The sequence below is a fragment of the Manduca sexta genome, chromosome 12, assembly GCF_014839805.1.
Source record: "Manduca sexta isolate Smith_Timp_Sample1 chromosome 12, JHU_Msex_v1.0, whole genome shotgun sequence".
NCBI lineage: Eukaryota > Metazoa > Arthropoda > Insecta > Lepidoptera > Sphingidae > Manduca > Manduca sexta.
In genome coordinates, this window is record NC_051126.1 from 2,546,508 (window position 1) to 2,556,137 (window position 9,630).

Here is a 9,630-nt window from a genome sequence, read left to right on the forward strand (position 1 = left end):
ACTGCTGTTTTGTCTTTAACATTTTTTTTAAATAAAAATGTGGTAACCCTATTCCATCGGTCATAATTTGAACTTCAGTATATGAGTGTGTGATTGCTTTTTATAAGCAAGACAATGACTTCACTGTACGTGATGGTAAGTGTATTCTCTATATACATTGTCTGACTCTCTAGTCAAACGATTACTAGAGATTACTCCGCGACAGTCGACACAATTATGTCGGCCTGTTGGAACCGGATATGCAAAGGTTGATCCCAGAGTGAGACACACATGGGCATGGTGGTCGCTATGTGAGCGTATAACTATATCCTATCATCAGCAAGGATGTTTAAAAGACATTATCAACAATTAGTCTACATTGTTTACAAAACTAGTGTAATTGACTGGACCCCGTCAGTACACGTACAAAGAAAACGGCGGAAAATGATACCTATGCTATGGTATTTAGGTTCATTTCCTAAAATAGATGTTTTAAATATCTATTAACTGTCAACAAGCAATTCAAGATGAAGGAGGCTCATTGTATTCAATATACGCGTTATAATGTAATTTAATTTCCTGTGAGATCCTTTTGCCCAATTTTCTGTCTCTTTCATGACAGGTCCGCTTTTTATGTTGCGGATAAACTTAACAATCAGACTTTTTACAAACTGTCTGTTTTAATTAAATACAAAGGATGAGATGATTGATGATGAATATTTATTTAATTGTTCAAATATAACTCAGTATATTTTAATCATGCTAGATTTTGAAATACCTTACTTAATATCAATAAATTGCATTTTCTTTTAACTTTAATCATAATATCTGCGATGAAGTTATGTTTGGAATTTGAGCTCATAAGAATATATTATTTAAGTTGAAAATAGGCTATTCTCAGGCGTTAATTTAAGTCTGGAGCAATTTAATTTTTATTTTGACTAACATGAATTATTAATATATCAGCCCCTTATTATACTGTCCCACTGCTGGACACGGGCCTTCTCTACTACTGAGAGGGAATAAGCTTTAGTCCACCACGCTGGCCTAGTGCGGATAGGTAGATTTAACACACTCTCAACATATCTATAAAGAATTTTTGAGGTATACAGGTTTCCTCACGAAGTTTTCCTTCATCGTCAAAGCAAGCGATAATTCACAAAGAATACACACATGATTTTAGAAAAGTCAGAAGTGTGTGCCCTTGGGATTTGAACCTGCGGACATTCGTCTCGGCAGTTGGTTTCGTTATTTATTAATTCAAACAATGCACGCGTAGTGCTCTCCTAGGAAATCGAACGCTGGACCACCCGAATTCACAGTCCCTAATATAAATGTATTTTGATTAGACCAGTTATACTCAAAATGTGTTCCTTTATGGTTTCACGAAGCCTATGTAGGGAGTGTTAGTGGAACACTTGGTGGTCATGCGACTTCAAGTTGCTTTGATCAAATCTGACAGCAAGCATTTGATGGAAAGTAAATAATTATGTGATATATCCCATTAGATTTAAAATGTCAAATAACACGACTGTAAATGAAGAATACACAATAAAATTATAGAAACAATATTTTTATTAATTTAGGGTTCCGTTTAATATTTAGTTTACATAGTTTTGTGGCTAAAAAAGTCTTAGAACAGTTACACTGGAGCAAAGTATTGCGAACTTTTGTATAAGTACAACACATAATAATACGTATCAAAGTGTCCAGGCATTTTAAAGAAATCCTTATTTTAAATATTATCAGTGATGTATATTTTTTCCTCTCCCTTTTTTGTGATAAATGATTGAATTTTGGGGACGCCTACGCTAGGAATCAATGATTTGGTAAATAAAGTTTTTAAACATGTCTTTTTATATGGGTTAGTAAAGTGATAACTGGATCTTATAGTAAATGGAGGAGCGTCCAGTAAAATATCGACTGATGATCACCAGTCGACACAATTATGCCGGCCTGTTTAGACATTAAATACACCGGCCGATCCTACAATGCGATATATATTTTTTACCCGTCACGGCAAAGGATATATCAACTAACGAGAGATGATTACCCCTCAACAGTCGACACAATTATGCCGGCCTATTGGAACAGAATATACACAGGCTGATCCCGGAACACGACACACTTACATGGGCCACTATGGCGGGTTTTATACCTCGTTCGCGTCGAATTTAAATATTCTACCAGATTGATTAGTTAACGTGCAGGATTGCAACTAAAAAAATAGACTCCCATTCAACGTAATGCCGCCATAAATGGAATGTTTTGAAACTATTTGGATGACATTCAGCGAAACGTTGCCACGCTTGTTAACAATAACATAGTGGCAAAGTTCGGTCACCGGCGGATAAAGCAGCAATTCTATCGGAACTATGTGGAATTTATTGTTATTCTGGCAATTACATTTGTTAGTTTTAAAATATTGTTTCAATTTTACAATGATATAATACCAGTGGTGGAGGGTGGTTTTCAGAAAGGGATCCCGACGTAATATCTAAGGACTATGCATGAAAGCGATCTGCAAATCATTCTAATGATATTTTTTTTATTCTAAATAAAGGGGAGCCGGCAGGATTCGGATATAACCAATATTTTTTTTCCAATAAAGATTCAACTATAAGTACAAAGGGAACCTAATCAAATCTAAATAACGATCCATAACATGTAAAGACACTGGTCGTAGGATATATTTAATATCCGCCCGGATATCGACCACCGAACACAATGTGTTAAAACCCGTCATAGTGGCTCACGTAAGCATCTCGCGTTCCGGGATCGACCTGTGTATATCTAATTCCAACAGGCCGGCATAATTCTGTCGACTGCCGAGGGTAATCTCTCGTCAGTCGACTTTCAACCCCACTCCACTCAAGTGCAGTAAGGTCAAATTCCCGTGTATAAAAAACAAACATAAACGCAGACGCAGGATAGTCACAAAGCGGTGCGGTGTTAAAGCATTAAGGTAAGTCGAAATAATATCTGAACTACCCTCGATCTACTGTTGTGACGTCATGGAAATCCTTGTAACTTTTTACGTGGAACTTGGTGCTTATTATTGTGCGGTCTGAGTTGGGAGATGGTAGCGGTAATGCAATTGAGATTGAATCTCGTGAGTTATGTATGTTCTGGGAGCTTTTTATAAATAAGCCAAGCGTAGATTTCAAATAAGCGCGTAGACCGTTCTTTAAAGTAGCAATTGTGATGTAGATTACAGGCTATCAATATTTAATTACATTTACGCAAGGTCTACAAATGCCTACGCAGCCTACGCCGTAGCTCGTAGATTGCATATACTACGAACATAACAGCGTAAACTGTAATTTGAATAGCACATTCGTAGTAATTCTGAATATTTAATTGCGTGTAAACATGCGTAGACGTAGCATCTTATTTACTGCTATGCGTTGGTAATTTCTCTTATCATTCACGCCACACATCACCGAATGTGTGCATAAATATTTGCGCAAAACTGATGGGAACGGCGCTCAACTTTCTATTGTTTACTTTCCCATTATATTTAGATTGAGCAAGTTTGGTACACAAAACTTCGGCGTATATCGGTGTTGCGGATTTGATAGAAGTTTTAACACACTTGATGGAATAAATATTGTTTGTTTTAATACGACGTAATTTAAAATTCGCAAATGTTTTATTTGAGACAAGCGAGTGAAATAATATACATAATTAAATTAAAAATTATTTTCATGTTGGGAGCGTCTTCATTGTAGTACGTTTCATCGCGTTATCATTAATTATATATTATTTAAACGACCTAGCTACCAACGAAATAGAAAAGAATAAATGCTATTAGCAAGTATTTATATGAATAAAAAATCATGTAAAGGAAATACTACTTCAATAATAATGGTGCGAAAGAAAAAAAATTGTTTGAGAATTTAATAAAAATGATAATTTATCGTTCGAAACTATACTTTGTACTGTCCACTTTACAGAAGTTAGCAAAGAGAAAGTTTTTACATAATTAAACTTCACAACTCCAGCTGTCGACTAATTAACGATAGAACTTTGCGAGAATAAAATCGACAGAGAAAATTATTCGCTAAGAAAACTATAAAATATTTATTAGAAAAATCCAATGTCCGGTCACTAAATAATTTGTTGCCGACTTCCGAAGCAAATTACTTGAAAACGAAAGAAGCAGTATCGGATTCCTTTCAGGAGAAAAATTAAACGGGTGCGGAGGCATCCACTCCGATGCCGGGAACGGGCATAGCAAATAGACGAGTTGGAATTTCGCTATTAGATCGAACTTTATTAAACACGCAAAGCGATGGTCGCTCGGTATCTAGATGCTGAGTTTATCATATTTAAGAGTGCTTACTCACTTGATTGGCGTTAACGATAAATTTAATTATATTACTGACTGCCTTGGTGGCGTAGTTGTATTGCATGACCGGTACAATAGCGCTCTGAGGTCCTGGGTTCGAATCCCGGGTCGGGCAAAGTGATATTACTTGGGTTTTTCTGCTCAGTATCAGCCCGGAGTTTGAAATTTGTGCCCCATATGGCGATAGGCTCGCCGCCTATCACATCATGGGACGGAACATACTTGGCGAAAAGTGGGTGCCCTAGTTGCGCCTCTGCATAACCCTTCGGGGATAAATGCGTGATGTTATGTATTTATGTATGTATGTTAATTATATTAAATATAATAATATCATTTATATTCGATAGAAATAACATTTAACACTATAAAAGCATTGTTTCATCTCTATATTAAGTGACATAAAAAATGAATTACAAATATAATATTACACATAAACATTTTTTTTTGTTGCTATGAATGATGAAACGAGTTTGTCGCTCGTATGATGGTAGATACTTGGTATGTTACACGTAAACATTTTGTTGTTTTGAATGACGAGACGAGTATGCCGTTCGCCTGATGGTATGCGATACGACCGCATATAAAGAGGAGCAACATCATACAGAACTTTGAATTACAAGTACTGTGTGGCACTCTACTGCGCTCGTCACTTTAAATATAAAGTGTTAAACAGTTATACTCTTTGTAAGAACCAACATTTGTAAATGATAGTTATTTCAAATAGTGTGTAATTGTCGAAGTTATACACATATTTGGAAAATGCATTAAATGGCGTTTATAAATCGTCAGAATATGGCATTTAAACCGACTGAAGGACTTTAAACCAATTTTAGAACATAAAAGCTTTGTAGATTTAGTATTCTTAGTTCTTTTTTACGAACAATTTAATGTAAAAAAAATATTTTTTTTCCTACAATTCTGTATGAGGTTATATAATATTCAAAACCGATTTTGTGCCATCCATTTTTAGGTCTTTCAAAGATTTATAACAAATTATTTATTTGATTTAGACTAAAGAGCATCACTAATTGTAAGTAGACTAACGGATGTTATTTTATTTACATTATCGTTTGCAAATATTATTAAAAGAAACGAACTATCAAAAAGCATGAAAGGAAAATTAGGCATCGATCAAAGTGAGCGTATAGCGCAACATACACGTAACATACGACAAAGCTTCTTAAACAAATATTTAAAGAAATGCTTAGCAAAAAAAACTTGCAATTACAAGTTTCATACTTGTTAATATTACCATACAGTTGATGTTATCATAATCGATTTGCTATTTTTCAATACACATTTATAGATTTTACAAATCACTTAAATAGATATACTGACATTTTATCGATTGTAAATACAGTTAACCGCGCGACAAATCGGCGAGTATGTAGGCACCCTAACTCATTTTGCTGGTTTGTCAAATAAACGAGAATTTAATATGTATATTAGAAATGGATGGAATTATTAAACGTTATGATAGAGCCAGCTGGAATTCTTAATAGAAAATGTTTGGGCTATTATAACCCTTATATATAGTGCATTTAAGTGGATAAGCTTATTATAGTTAACTCGTGATTATGCGATTGAAATTCCATTGGCTTACTATTACAAAGTTCTATGTTATATTTGATAAGCAAATTAAATTCCATATGTATATCACATGATTTTAGGATTTTTTCAGTGAAAATTTCCAATCATGCCGAATGATAAATAAAGGAGGAAGTGTGAATTATTGACTTTTCTAATTTATACTAACATAAAAAAAATATGAGACATAAGTAAAAAGTAACATAGGACTTTGTAATAGTGAGAGAGCGTTTTAAAGTTCCAGAGAGATTAGTGAAATGCAGTGTAGTGTTTGGTGCAACGGCGAAGGATATTTGCCGGCTTCTCTTTATGTAGAATCAAACTATCATTAGAACGATTTGCAGAGCGCATAGTACATAATATATGTTGTGTCGAAAAATTTCACCTTTCGCCCCTGCTTTGGTATATAGGCATATTTGGTATTAGCAGTTAGGGCCAAATACATTAAATAGTATAGTTAGTAAGGATTTACAATAGTGGAAATAAATTGTTCGTCTCGCCATCAGTTTTATAATATAATATAATATTATGCAATCAAATATGCTAACGTCGTGCTCGACTTATTTCATTTCGTAATAAAATCACATTTTTAATTAACAATCCATTACGTTAGCTCTCTTAAATCCTTAAAATCATAAAACTATTTTCATTTATTTTGTATGTTAAAGCATAACAAACAAAGCAACTTAGGGTATTGCTTCAACCCATTAATATGATTTTGTTTTACACTCTGATTTTAAAAATTATATCCCTCTAATAATAATAACATCAGCCCTGTATTATATACTGTCCCACTGCTGGCCTCGGGCCTCCTCTACTGCTAAGAGATTCACAAAAAATACACACATAACTTTACAAAATTCAGAGGTGTGTGCCCTTGGGATTTGAACCTGCGGACATTCGTCTCGTCAGCCCGTTCCACAACCAACTAGGCTATCGCCGCTTTTTATATCGCTGTGGCGAAGTCGTATTGCGTGCGCAGTACGACTAACGCTCTAAAATTGGGTTCGAATCCCAGGTGGGGTGCGATATTTGGAGTTTTCCATCCACATCTTAGGATGGAATACACATGCAAAAAATTAGTGCATATTTGCGCCTCTGTCTACCCTTTTGGGAATAAATGAAAGGTGTGAGTATGTTCATGATATAGCTTTTATAAATTTTGCTCGCGACTTTGCTCATGTTGTCGGTTACTAGGACAAAAATGCTTTATGAATTTGTCTTCTTGGAGTAGGGTGTTTGGATTAGTTTGGATTAATTTTCCAGGTGAGGCAATATTTAGCGTCTTATAAGATTTGTTTGGAATTGGATCCAAAGAAAAGGTTAGTGTAAGGCAAGAGTCGGTCGTAAAAACTAAGCTATATATTGAACAAGGTTTCATCCATGTTACATTAAAGTGGGTTTTTTTACTTTGATCTCGGCGAAACGAACCTTATGTTAAACGAATTAAAGTAAAAAATCTACTTGCAAGTTACGCTGGATTTATATGAGATAAAATAACTTATTGGAACCTGTAAAATGTTATATATTATTTACATTCTCGTAGTTTACCGGTGGTAGGTCTCTCATATGTGAGAGTCCGCCTGGGTACCACCGCAATGTCTATTTCTGCCGCCAAGTAGCAGTGTGTAGTCACTGTTGTGTTCCGGTTTGAAGGACATTGTAGTCAGTGTAACTACTGGACATAATAAGACTTAACATCTCATGTCTTAGGATGGCGAGCGCAGTGGAATGCCAAATAACACTTTGTAATTCAAGTTGTTGGATGGTGTTTCTGCTGTTCATGGGCAATCGTATCACTTACTATCAGACGAACGGCGGGCTCGTGCAAAAAACTGGTGTTACTCTTTTCACAATTTGTATATGGTACCGATATTTTCTAATGTTTTCAAAAACAGTTGTTTTCATAGCGTCAGGTGTACAAACCCATTATTTATTAACAGTGCATTAGCGAGCTAAGTGCGACTAATAATTGATGGATGTTCATAGTTGCTTTATGTGGGCCGGGCAGACGGTCGGGATGTTTCAATCTAGGCTTATATGATAACGTGGCTGGAATATTGCATTATTAACTCTATTACTTGTATTTATTAATTAACTCTTATCGCATACTAGCTATGCCTGCGGTGCCGCCCGAGTTAAAAGTATTCCGGGATAAAAATAGTCTATTGCAATTGTGAGTAATGTAGCTACCTATTAGTAAAAAAAACATCAATATCGGTTCAATAGTTTTTGAGATTAGTGCGTCCAAACAAACAAACTCTTCAGCTTTATAATATTAGTACAGATTATTATGGTATTTATAAGTTTTTTTTTATTTATGTGTTGTAGTTGTATTACGGTATGATTGTAGTCCTGAAGACTTGGGTTCGATCTTCGAGTTGGGCAAAGTGATATTGGGTTTTTATCATTCAATTATTTTTATACGGGCAAGATGAAGTGGCCCTACTGCAGGTAATGGTAAGTGGAGTAGAGTCTACATATAGTTTCGACTGACGAGTGATTATCGTTGCCAGTCGACACAATTATGCCGGCCTGTTTGATACCGGATGTACACAGGCTGATCTCGAAACCGACATACCTACGCGATTCATTGTGGTGATTTTAACAACCTGTGCACTGTGCTGGCTATCAGAACTGATAAATATACCTTACTACTAGCAGAGATTTAAAGTAACTGATGTTCAGACGAGCAAGCCGCTCATCACTTAATAACCTTGCCCGCCCATGATTTCTAGCACCATTAACAACTTTGTATTAAATCACTACATGGTACTAGTAGCAAAGGGTGAAATTTGCCCAAAGGGAACCCGACACAACTTATAGGTACTAATATGCATAAATGAAGTCTGCAAATCATTCTGATAATTATATTTTAATTCAATTATGGAAGCGTGACGTCAACCATCCCACAGATCCTTCTCTGTAGTAGAGGAGGCCTGTGCCCAGTAGTGGGATAATATAGAATACAGGGCTGTTATTATTATTATATGGAAGGGAAGCTGGCTGGAATCATGTTATATGGACCCTTCGCCTTTTATAGGTACTACACTACCCTTATAGTCTTGATACAGAAAAAGGCGTAGGCGCAAATAAGGCACTCATTTTTAGCCCTGTCCGTCCATCCCGTGATGTCATAGGCGGTTAGACTATTACCATATCTGGCATTCCAGGCTCCGACATAAGATGTTAAGTCAATTAAGGAATAAAAGTATCAAGGATTTATGGTTTTGTCACATCGTATTTAAATGACGGTAATGTCTTAAAAATGGCAGCCCGACGGCAATTACATTTAGCCTCCATGTTATTCAACATTTTTAATACTACAAGGCCTAAATACCTTTATAATAGGTTAATGTGGAGGCAGGAACGTCTCACGCATAGCATACGCTCCACGACGAGTCTATTGTCAATTCCACGCCACAGGACAACTGCATTTAGGGGATCCTTCAAATATGCCGCCACTCGCTGTTGGAACAATATTCCACCGCCGTGTCGATCTAAAAACAGTAAATTTAGTTTTAAGCATAATTATAAACAATACTTGTTACACAATCAGAAGCAACAATATATTAAACATTAAATAAAATATAGATGTGTTTACTTGCCTTCGAGTTTTTGATCACATGGTGTGATGGAATGTTTGGTCATTCACGGCGTAGTCGCGACAGGACACCATTTGCCTGTATTCTCTCACCATATTACACTCATTA

At 35.7% G+C, this 9,630-nt stretch overlaps 1 protein-coding gene across 1 annotated transcript in view; it reads right to left on the minus strand.

Moving 5' to 3' along the window:
• The window catches only part of LOC115448686, a 43,673-nt gene extending 34,260 nt beyond the window's left edge, over positions 1 to 9,413 (minus strand). Inside the window, exon 1 of the mRNA XM_037437720.1 lies at positions 9,258 to 9,413. The gene's annotated coding sequence lies outside the window, so the exon portion shown is untranslated. The remainder of the gene's footprint in view (positions 1 to 9,257) is intronic.
• Positions 9,414 to 9,630: the final 217 nt, after the last annotated feature.